This window comes from Dendronephthya gigantea, unplaced genomic scaffold (genome assembly GCF_004324835.1).
Source record: "Dendronephthya gigantea isolate DGI-Jeju-01 unplaced genomic scaffold, DenGig_1.0 000953F, whole genome shotgun sequence".
In the NCBI taxonomy this organism is placed as follows: Eukaryota; Metazoa; Cnidaria; class Anthozoa; order Malacalcyonacea; family Nephtheidae; genus Dendronephthya; species Dendronephthya gigantea.
In genome coordinates this window covers 509-12352 of record NW_021163963.1, presented here as the reverse complement: position 1 = coordinate 12352, position 11844 = coordinate 509, and the positions used below count along the sequence as shown (strand labels likewise).

At 45.0% G+C, this 11844-nt stretch overlaps 1 non-coding gene and 1 pseudogene across 1 annotated transcript; both read right to left on the bottom strand.

Moving 5' to 3' along the window:
* Window positions 1–2544: 2544 nt before the first annotated feature.
* On the bottom strand, window positions 2545–11047 carry LOC114544798 (annotated as a pseudogene).
* Window positions 11048–11244: 197 nt separating this feature from the next.
* Window positions 11245–11394, bottom strand: LOC114544796. The gene has a single exon (XR_003690573.1). It is a non-coding gene; the product is annotated as a 5.8S ribosomal RNA (ribosomal RNA).
* Between the last annotated feature and the right edge of the window lie 450 nt (window positions 11395–11844).

The window sequence follows — 11844 nt, the reverse complement described above, 5'->3', positions numbered from 1 at the left end:
GTGCGGGTTGACTGGGCACTTTGTCAAACATGTTCGGGAGACATCGAGTTGTTCCCCTCTTAGTGCCGGTTGACTGGGCACTTTGTCGAACATGTTCGGGAGACATCGAGTTGTTCCCCTCTTAGTGCCGGTTGACTGGGCACTTTGTCGAACATGTTCGGGAGACATCGAGTTGTTCCCCTCTTAGTGGGGGTTGACTGGGCACTTTGTCGAACATGTTCGGGAGACATCGAGTTGTTCCCCTCTTAGTGCGGGTTGACCTGGCACTTTGTCGAACATGTTCGGGAGACATCGAGTTGTTCCCCTCTTAGTGGGGGTTGACTGGGCACTTTGTCGAACATGTTCGGGAGACATCGAGTTGTTCCCCTCTTAGTGCGGGTTGACTGGGCACTTTGTCGAACATGTTCGGGAGACCTCGAGTTGTTCCCCTCTTAGTGCGTGTTGACTGGGCACTTTGTCGAACATGTTCGGGAGACATCGAGTTGTTCCCCTCTTAGTGCGGGTTGACTGGGCACTTTGTCGAACATGTTCGGGAGACATCGAGTTGTTCCCCTCTTAGTGCGGGTTGACTGGGCACTTTGTCGAACATGTTCGGGAGACATCGAGTTGTTCCCCTCTTAGTGCGGGTTGACTGGGCACTTTGTCGAACATGTTCGGGAGACATCGAGTTGTTCCCCTCTTAGTGCGGGTTGACTGGGCACTTTGTCGAACATGTTCGGGAGACATCGAGTTGTTCCCCTCTTAGTGCGGGTTGACCTGGCACTTTGTCGAACATGTTCGGGAGACATCGAGTTGTTCCCCTCTTAGTGGGGGTTGACTGGGCACTTTGTCGAACATGTTCGGGAGACATCGAGTTGTTCCCCTCTTAGTGCGGGTTGACTGGGCACTTTGTCGAACATGTTCGGGAGACCTCGAGTTGTTCCCCTCTTAGTGCGTGTTGACTGGGCACTTTGTCGAACATGTTCGGGAGACATCGAGTTGTTCCCCTCTTAGTGCGGGTTGACTGGGCACTTTGTCGAACATGTTCGGGAGACATCGAGTTGTTCCCCTCTTAGTGCGGGTTGACTGGGCACTTTGTCGAACATGTTCGGGAGACATCGAGTTGTTCCCCTCTTAGTGGGGTTGACTGGGCACTTTGTCGAACATGTTCGGGAGACATCGAGTTGTTCCCCTCTTAGTGGGGTTGACTGGGCACTTTGTCGAACATGTTCGGGAGACATCGAGTTGTTCCCCTCTTAGTGCGGGTTGACTGGGCACTTTGTCGAACATGTTCGGGAGACATCGAGTTGTTCCCCTCTTAGTGGGGTTGACTGGGCACTTTGTCGAACATGTTCGGGAGACATCGAGTTGTTCCCCTCTTAGTGGGGGTTGACTGGCACTTTGTCGAACATGTTCGGGAGACATCGAGTTGTTCCCCTCTTAGTGGGGGTTGACTGGGCACTTTGTCGAACATGTTCGGGAGACATCGAGTTGTTCCCCTCTTAGTGCGGGTTGACTGGGCACTTTGTCGAACATGTTCGGGAGACATCGAGTTGTTCCCCTCTTAGTGCGGGTTGACTGGGCACTTTGTCGAACATGTTCGGGAGACATCGAGTTGTTCCCCTCTTAGTGGGGTTGACTGGGCACTTTGTCGAACATGTTCGGGAGACATCGAGTTGTTCCCCTCTTAGTGCGGGTTGACCTGGCACTTTGTCGAACATGTTCGGGAGACATCGAGTTGTTCCCCTCTTAGTGGGGGTTGACTGGGCACTTTGTCGAACATGTTCGGGAGACCTCGAGTTGTTCCCCTCTTAGTGCGTGTTGACTGGGCACTTTGTCGAACATGTTCGGGAGACCGAGTTGTTCCCCTCTTAGTGCGTGTTGACTGGGCACTTTGTCGAACATGTTCGGGAGACATCGAGTTGTTCCCCTCTTAGTGCGGGTTGACTGGGCACTTTGTCGAACATGTTCGGGAGACATCGAGTTGTTCCCCTCTTAGTGCGGGTTGACTGGGCACTTTGTCGAACATGTTCGGGAGACATCGAGTTGTTCCCCTCTTAGTGGGGTTGACTGGGCACTTTGTCGAACATGTTCGGGAGACATCGAGTTGTTCCCCTCTTAGTGCGGGTTGACTGGGCACTTTGTCGAACATGTTCGGGAGACATCGAGTTGTTCCCCTCTTAGTGCGGGTTGACTGGGCACTTTGTCGAACATGTTCGGGAGACATCGAGTTGTTCCCCTCTTAGTGGGGTTGACTGGGCACTTTGTCGAACATGTTCTGGAGACCTCGATTCCTTCGCCTCTTGGTAGCGATCTAAATCGCGACTTTTTTGGACATGTTCAAGAGAACTCGTTTTTCTCTCATCTTAGTCCGGGTCGAAAGTGCGACTTTTCCGAACATGTTCGAGAGACCTATAGTTGTTTCCCTCTTCTGCCGGTTATGTTCGAGAGACATCGATATGCTCCCCCTTATCCTGAACATGTTCGGGAGACCTCGAGTTGTTGGCTTTTTTTGCGGACATGTTCGACTGCTCCGAGGATGTGTGAGTGTCGGGAAAAAAAGAAACAAATCGTAGAACAAGGGCTTAATCTCAGCAGATCGTAGCAACAAGGCTACTCTACTGCTTACAATACCCCGTTCTTTATTTAAGTCGTCTGCAAATGATTTAGCTCTGGAAAATTTAGATTTTGATCGTTGTAGTGCTTTGGAGCATTGTCCGCTCCGTGGGCACGTTGTGACGCAGGAGGCGCGAATGATCGCGTCTCTATTCGTGTTCGCTTAAGTCGTCCAGAGAAAAGGAATCGTTGCGTTCTAGCACGGATTCTGATTTAGAGGCGTTCAATCATAATCCAACAGATGGTAGCTTCGCACCATTGTCTTTTCAGGCAAGTGCATGAGCCAATTGTCTGAATCTGCGGTTCCTCTCGTACTGAGCAGAATTACTATTGCAACAACCATTCAACAGTAGGGTAAAACTAACCTGTCTCACGACGGTCTAAACCCAGCTCACGTTCCCTATTGGCGGGTGAACAATCCGACGCTTGGCGAATTCTGCTTCGCAATGATAGGAAGAGCCGACATCGAAGAATCAAAAAGCAACGTCGCTATGAACGCTTGGCTGCCACAAGCCAGTTATTCCTCCACACACGTATACGTTCATATACTCTTTCGATTTACACCACAATAATACTTTATTTTTCCCTTTAGATCTTAGACCTACTGAGTATAGACATATCTCATTACATATGCAATATGTATATATATATTGTAACTTTTCTGGTGAAAAAAATTTCGCATCCAAAGTGACATATTTGTAAAGTTTGGAAACTGGAGTTTCACGCTATGTAACATTTTCTGACTTTCTGCAGCAGGGGGTGATTCCAGGGGGTGTGAAAATGGTCCTCGTAAGTACGAATTAAAATTCAAATTTAAGACATCCCGTAAGGCTTTGCGTTTTTGTAAATCGTAACGTTTTTTTTTGCTTTGTAATGTCTGTCGCCATGGTTACACTTGAGCGAAAAGAGAAAACTGTAGATGTCTTCGTTCGTGAGTTACGATCGGTCAAAAATGGCGAAATTATGGTAATTTTTTTTCGATTTTCAAACGAGCGTTTTGTTTCCCCACCTGGAATGTCCAAATGGCCATTTTTGGGACCACTCGTTTTTTTTTTAGATTTGTGGGAAACTTTGTAGTTCACGTGTGGAAAAGAAAGTAAATCTGTAAATTATTTCGTTTTTTATAACGCCTCAAACATGGCCACCGTAAAACAATTTTTCGAAATGACGAATTTTGCGTATTTCAACAACGAATAAATTTATGTACTTTGGGTTCGTGGGCGGACGAGGTATACTCTTAGAAACTTTGAGAATATGTGAACACATTTTTAGAGTTGTAGTTGGGGTAACGATCGAGGTTACGTTTTGATGACGTGTCAAACATGTCTCTTTTAGCATATTCGCATGCTGAATTACCATATTAAATGCAAAAACGCGAAATTCAAAGGGAATTTTCTTTCTTGGGTTGCATAAGTATTCCTTTAATTTACGTTATCATAAGAAATAAAACTTTTTTAAGTGTCATACTAAAGTACAAAGTGTTTTGAGTTAAATTTACTTTTTCCAGGGGGGTGTAAACTCTGCCAAAATGAATGAAAATGGTTAAAACGTGATTTTTAGTACCACTGAAAAAGGGTGTTTCTTTGCTCGGAAGACGTTAGCGTGCACATACATCTCTTGACTGGAAGGCATGAACAAGTATGTTATTTTTTCTTTCAGGGGTCGAACAAACATGGCTTGTTTTTTGTTACAGGGAATAAGCAAGGCAGCGGAAACATCCTTGAAAAAGACCTCTGTGTAGAATGTTGTATTTTTTACCTATTACAGAATAAAGTTGATTTAAAAATGTATTTACATGCTCAAAGTGAGAAAAATAATGAGTTTAATGAAATAAATGTTTCTTTCCGGAAAGTATTTCACAAAATAAATTATTAGTTCTTTTTCATTGGCAATCTTTTTTTCTTTGGGAGTTGTATTGCGGATTCTAATTGTAAAAGTTAATTTGGTATAGTTCTGTAAATGCTGTGAACCACTTTCTGAGAAAAGAACTTGTGTCAGAGGTGCTTTTTTGTATTCCATGCTTTTCTATTTTGTATGAGGTTGGGCTTCTCTTCGTCTGAATACACAAAAGGACTCAACTAAGGTAAAACGAGCTCAACGTTGTGCAATAATTTTGCAAATAATACTGGATTTTTACAAACCTCCAATATACATATATAATATATTTACATATATATGACGAATTTTCTCCCAATTTTTTACAAGTGTAATTGTTGAGAAGTAGACCAGTGAAACAGAAAATAGGAAATATTATAAAAGTGTAATTAACAGGTAAACTTGTGTAATCAAAAGTTATTAATATGATTCTTTCCAAAATACTGTGCATATGTACATGGAATAGAAATAGTAAAATGACACAACAAATTTTCTATGTTTTACACTGTTAATGTGTATCCCACAATCATTATTAGCGTTTAACATTGTTTGTCACTGATTGACAAATTAGATATATTTTATAATAATAACATTGAAAACTTCAGTTCTTAAAATGGTAGAGGTTAGAAACGATTACAACTCAACCGGCAAACACTGTTCACTTCTGATTGGAGTTAAAAGTACCAAATCTGCAAGCTGTCGTACTCTGGACAGGGCTACGTAAGCCATGCCAGGAGGTATATGCAGAATGTCTAGCCACAAAATGACTTTATCAAGAGTTAACCCAACAGCTTTGGCAATGGTTAATGCATAACAAGGTGAAAATGGATAGCAAGTGCATGGTATTTTATCTTTGTCTAAGTAAGTAACAGGATATATTGGCACTATCTGTCCACCAGTGAGTTTCAAAAATATCGTTGCATTTCGAATACAGTGCACAGTAGCTTGTTGACCATTTACAACATTTAATGCTTTATTTCGATTTTGTGTAATCAGGACACGCATATTTCGATATATAGGACAGGGGTCTTGTTCGTTATCACATTGTACTGTTGTAAGAGGGATAGCATCTGAAAAAAGTTTGCTTATGGATATATTGTTAATTCTTCTGGCAGCATTCCGGGTAAATGTAAGCACAATGGCAGTAAGATGTACATCTAAAGCAGCAGATATTTGTTCATCACTGGGAGAAAAAGTGTCACACAAGACTCGACCATGTTGGATAGAATCAAGCAAATGTTGTGTTGGTTTCCAGTCGTGAATATGCGTCAGGAATTCTTTATATTTCTTATCCACAACACGGTACTGCGTCTTCAGTGGCTATCTCTGAACAAGACTGTAAAAGTTCTTGTCGGAAAAAATACTTGGAACCTGCTAAATTGTATTCTCAGGAGTATTCTCAATTGGTTGAATTTGTTTTGGGTCACCCGTTACAAGAACAACCGGTCTAACAATTAATTCAGATATAGTAGTAAGTATATGCCTTGCAATTCGTAGAGAAATCATGGATAATTCGTCTAAGACGATTAAATCATAACGCAAAAGGCCATGGTTAACTGTTGCTCTTTCGGAAGTGTTAACTGGTATAGAAAAGCAACTGTGAACTGTGTCAGAGTGGAAATTGGGAGAGGAAAATTTGTTACTGTATAGTCGGATAAAACACCTGTTGGGCATGCAACAAGAACTTGCCAATCATATTCAATAACCTTTTGGGCACAGGCACACACGATATGTGATTTTCCCCTTCCACCTTCACCAGTAACTAGCGTAAATTTTCTCCAGTCTAGAGTGCTATCTGGTATAATCTCAGGTGAATTATGGTTTGATGGTTCACCTTCATCTTCAAAATCGGAAAATACTTCGTTTCTTAGGTCTTCCTCATAGTAACGATCGCGAAGTGCTAATGCTTGGATTACCCTATTCACAATTGCAGATTGAAGTGCATCAAGTGGAAAAGATAAGTTGGCAAGGTTAGTGTGAATAGCAAATTGGTTAGTTTTAATCATTTGTCTCTCCCACATGTACAAACTATCCTTTAAAGCAGCAATGTGTGCCATGACTGTATCAACAAAGTACTCTTTGTTTCCTTCTTGACGGATGTGCTCACGAACAAGATCATCGTTTGTCCATTTATCTGCCATAAAATGAACAACCGATGCGAAAAAACGAATTTGTTGGGGAACTTCGTGGAATCTCGGGTAGTTTAATTGCGCCATGGATCTATGAGGATAATTCATTAAAAGCTCTTGAAAGAAGTGCTCGTCGTTGAATGGAGATAAAAATTTTAGTGAGACAAGTGTATTTCCATCTTTATATTGTTTTGGAGTAGCAACATTGGTATTAAATTTTCTTAGCCATTCAATGAATGACATATTTTCAAATTGATTTGCTCTAGTTACATACTTGTTATGAAGTTTTTTTCACTCACATTGGTCCTTCTTGGTACTATATAATGCTTAGTTCTACTTGAAGACCATGAAAATTTTATTGCAGACAAATGAAGCCACATTTCAGGCTCGCATGGTTGTAATTGAGAGAGGTATCTATATGCCGCCTGATAGGGCAAAACATGTGAAGAGTATAACGTCTCGTTGGAATATGCGTCTTGCCATTTTGAAACATATGATGTAACATAGCGTAACACCATATGTCTTCCATCTGTTCCTTGGACATCCATTCGGCATTTTAGGGTAGGGAGCACTGTTTCAATGTAAGCCCTTAAGTTGAGAACAAAAGACTCTTTTGGGTAATAAAGTTTAACAACTGGCCGGCCGTTAACTTCTGGAAAACATGTTGACTCTTCATTTTCTTTTAACCAACTTTTGTTGGAGGTTGATCTTATGTACAGAAAGCAGCATCTGGATTTTCCCAGGGAATATTAGCGAAGCAGTTGATGCTGTATGTACTTAATATTGTTTAACCACAACCACACAAGCAGATGTAAGTGAACTGTGCCGCGCTGTTGAAACTCGAAACTATTTACTCTATTGCAATAATTGGAGTTATATATTGTTAGATTCTGTAATATTAATTTTCATTGGGTTTTGAAAAAAAATATAAATGTTGAACTTGTTCTGTTTTCCATTACTTATAATTTTCTGTTGCAATTATTGGATCGACAAATTTAAGAATCATTAGAGTATTTTTTGAAACATACATACTAATTTGAAACATAACACAATGTATTTTTCAAAATTCAAATAATTAAAATTTTCACAGTGATTGTTCTGTCTTGACAATGTTATTTGCAGGTGAATCAAAAAAGGTATCAAATTCAAATGCTATTGCACGTAATTTTCAGAGTGTATGAAGCGGACCTTTTTTCCTATTCGAAGTTCAAGCTTTTCAATTGAATGACCTTTTTTCTACTCAATAATTGGTGGTGAAAAATGCTCAATACGAGTCAATAAAAAGTTTAGTGAAAATTGCATTTTTATGGATGTTTTTAAAATAGATAACGTAAACGACGGTTTCCTAAATGAAGTCGGGTATGAGAGCATACTTTTAGTTCCGAAAAGTGCAAAGAGGATGAGGTTTTTGAATATTAACATTAACGAAAAACAAGCAATTTGGGTGCATAATGAAGCTTTGGTGAACCTAACATAGGCTTGGGTGGGTTTCAGGGTGGGAATTGGTGTATAACAGGTTAATACATGTGGGGGGGTTTCCCTGTGGTACTTTTCTGCACCCTAGCTTAAACTCGTAAAGACTAAGGATCGATAGGCCATGCTTTCACGTTTGTATTCATACTGAAATCAAAATCAAGTGAGCTTTTGCCTTTTGCTCTACATGAGTTTCCGTTCTCATTGAGCTCACCTTAGGACACCTGCGTTATCATTTGACAGTCGTGCCGCCCCAGCCAAACCCAACCTGACAGTGTCTTCGGCTCGGATCGACGGCAGAGAGCGATCTTAATGCTAAAGTGGACGTTGAGGTCCAGCTCCGCTTCACCGATAAGTAAAAAAACGATAAGAGTAGTGGTATTTCACCGGCGGATTGCTCCTCCACTTTTCTACACCTCTCATGTTTTTTCCAGAGTGACTAGAGTCAGCTCAACAGGTCTTCTTTCCCGCTGTTGCTGCCAAGCCCGTTCCCTTGGCTGTGGTTTCGCTAGTAGTAGATGGGACAGTGGGAATCTCGTTAATCCATTCATGCGCGTCACTAATTAGATGACGAGGCATTTGGCTACCTTAGAGAGTCATAGTTACTCCCGCCGTTTACCCGCGCTTGGATGATTACTTCACTTTGACATTCGAGCACTGGGCAGAAATCACATTGCGTCAACACCAGTCACCAGCCATCGCATGCTTTGTTTTAATTAAACAGTCGGATTCCCCTTGTCCGTTCCAGTTCTAAGTTGGTTGTTATCGCCTGCCGAATCGACCTGACGGTCACAGCTGAGTCAATCCACGCGAAGTCCCTTCGCAGTCCGACTTCGACGCGCAGCAAGCCACGCATCTCCGTCAGCCCACGCCGAGTCCTCGCGCTTCAAGTCCCAGCCCGACAGACCCACCCTTAGAGCCAATCCTTTTCCCGAAGTTACGGATCTATTTTGCCGACTTCCCTTACCTACATTGTTCTATCAACTAGAGGCTGCTCACCTTGGGACCTGCTGCGGTTATGAGTACGACCAGAAGAAAATGAACGACTCGCTCGGATTTTCAAGGGCCGTCGAAGCGCCGGACCCCAAAGAAGTTTGGGGCTTTACCGGACGTGAAACCCTATCTCCGGCTAAACCGATTTCAGGGTAACGTTGCCCGTTAAAAAGAAAGAACTCTTCCCGGGGCTCTCGCCGACGTCTCCGAGTTCGGTTGCGTTGCCGCTTGTGCCACTAGGTGGCAGTATCCCTGTTCTGGTTCGGGAATATAACCCGATTCCCTTTCGATAGGCGGTCCGCGAATGGGACGCTTTGTAACGGAATTTCCCTATCTCTTAGGATCGACTAACCATGTCCAACTGCTGTTCACATGGAACCTTTCTCCCTTCAGTCTTCAAAGTTCTCATTTGAATATTTGCTACTACCACCAGATCTGCACCGGCGGCCGTTTCCCTGGCTCGCGCCAAAGGCTGCGTCGACCGCCGCGCCTCCTACTCGTCGGAACGTCGCGCTTGCTCCGACGGCCGAGTATAGGTGCGACGCTTGAGCGCCATCCATTTTCAGGGCTAGTTGATTCGGCAGGTGAGTTGTTACACACTCCTTAGCGGATTCCGATTCCATGGCCACCGTCCTGCTGTCATATCAACTAACCTTTCGTGGGATCTGATGAGCGTCGACTTCGGCACCTTACTCGGCGTTCGGTTCATCCGCTCGCCAGTTCTGCTTACCAAATGGCCCACTAGGCTCGCTTCGAGTGTCCGGCTTCAATCGAGCGTCGACTTCTTACCAATTTAAGTTTGAGATAGGTTAGGTCATTTCGACCTGACCTTATCATTCGTTTACCTGATATGATGTATGAACTCCGCTTCCTGAGGGAATTCGGAGGACCAGCTACTAGATGGTTCGATTAGTCTTTCGCCGCTATCCAATTCGCGATCGTTTGCACGTCGATCGCTACGAGCTTCCACCAGTGTTTCCGCTGGCTTCACCTATTCAGGCTAGTTCACCATCTTTCGGGTCCCACAGATCGCTCTTACTCACCTCTCTGGAGCAGACAAGGTCGGTCGATGCTGCGGGACGATGTGAACGCGTTCTCACCTCAACCGTCCGAGGACGGCCTTTACTTTCATTGCGCCCACGGGTTTCGATCCCGGGACTCGCGCCATGTTAGACTCTTGGTCCGTGTTTCAGACGGGTCGGATGGCGCCGTTGGTCGTCGCTCCTGGCGCGTGTGTGCGGCACCGTCACGATCGCAGGCGCGGTTCGGGCACAGGCGTGCCGTCCGCCACGGTCGACATGCCGGACCGATCGGTCGGGTCGCCGCCGAGCACGCGCCGCAGACCACGGTCGCCGACGAGCTATGCGAGCGCAAGTCTTAACAACCAGCGCGAGGCCGGTCCACCTTCCTTGCGACCTTATCGCCCGTCACCCGACGCTGACGCTCGCTCGCCGAAGTGCGCCGTCCGCGCACCGCGTCCGAGCGCGCCTCGTCCATGCGGATCGAGAGCGCGACCGTCGCGATGCGCGAGCGACTGATCTGGCGGGGCGAATTGCTAACTCCATTCGCTTCCCTTTCAACGGTTTCACGTACTCTTTAACTCTCTTTTCAAAGTCCTTTTCATCTTTCCCTCACGGTACTTGTTCGCTATCGGTCTCGTGCCTGTATTTAGCTTTAGATGGAGTTTACCACCCGTTTTGGGCTGCATTCCCAAACAACCCGACTCTTCGAGCACATCGCGAGCGCTCGAGCATTGCCACGTACGGGGTTGTCACCCTCTGTGACGTGCTGTTCCAAGCACTTAGGCAGACTCGTTGCGCCGGGAAGTACTTCTCGAAACTACAATTCGCCGCTGCACAACGGAGATTTTCAAGTTGAGCTGTTCCCTCTTCATTCGCCATTACTGGGGGAATCCTTGTTAGTTTCTTTTCCTCCGCAGTATATGCTTAATTCAGCGGGTAATCTTGCCTGATCTGAGGTTATGAATGAATCAATGGATATGTTGCGCGCGTCGGCCGGCACGCGCGATACGAAGAGCTCCCTTGCTATACATGTTTAGGCTTCGTTCGCGCGTCGGTAACGTCGCGACGGCAACGTGTGCTGCACTTCGAGGGACGCGCCGCTTCGAGCTGCGGCACGACGCCCCATCGAGTCGAAACCGACTCGGCGTTTCGTTAACCAACACTCAGACAGACATGCTCCCGGTATAACCGAGAGCGCCATTTGCGTTCAAGATTCGATGATTCACTGAATTCTGCAATTCACACTACGTATCGCAGCTGGCTGCGTTCTTCATCGATGCACGAGCCAGAGATCCACCGTTAAAGTTGTATATATTTGCATGAAAATACATACGCACAGTTAAACTTCGACGTGTTGTGTTTGAAAAAGTAAAATGGGGGGCCGGGCAATGGCGAAATGAAGCGCTCATCGCGTTTCGAGATCGATGTGTCCATCCACCGAACATTTAAGAGCGAACGAGCGCTCACCTCCCTCGTGGTTTGTAAGTTCACGCGCGTTCGATTGCCGATCGAAACGTTGATGATCCTTCCGCGGTTCACCTACGGAAACCTTGTTACGACTTTTACTTCCTCTAAATGATCAAGTTTGACCAACTTTTTGGACGTCCGTCGGATGGGCCGAAGCCCATCTGACAGTGCCAATCCGGAGGCCTCACTAAACCATTCAATCGGTAGTAGCGACGGGCGGTGTGTACAAAGGGCAGGGACGTAATCAACGCGAGCTGATGACTCGCGCTTACTAGGAATTCCTCGTTCAA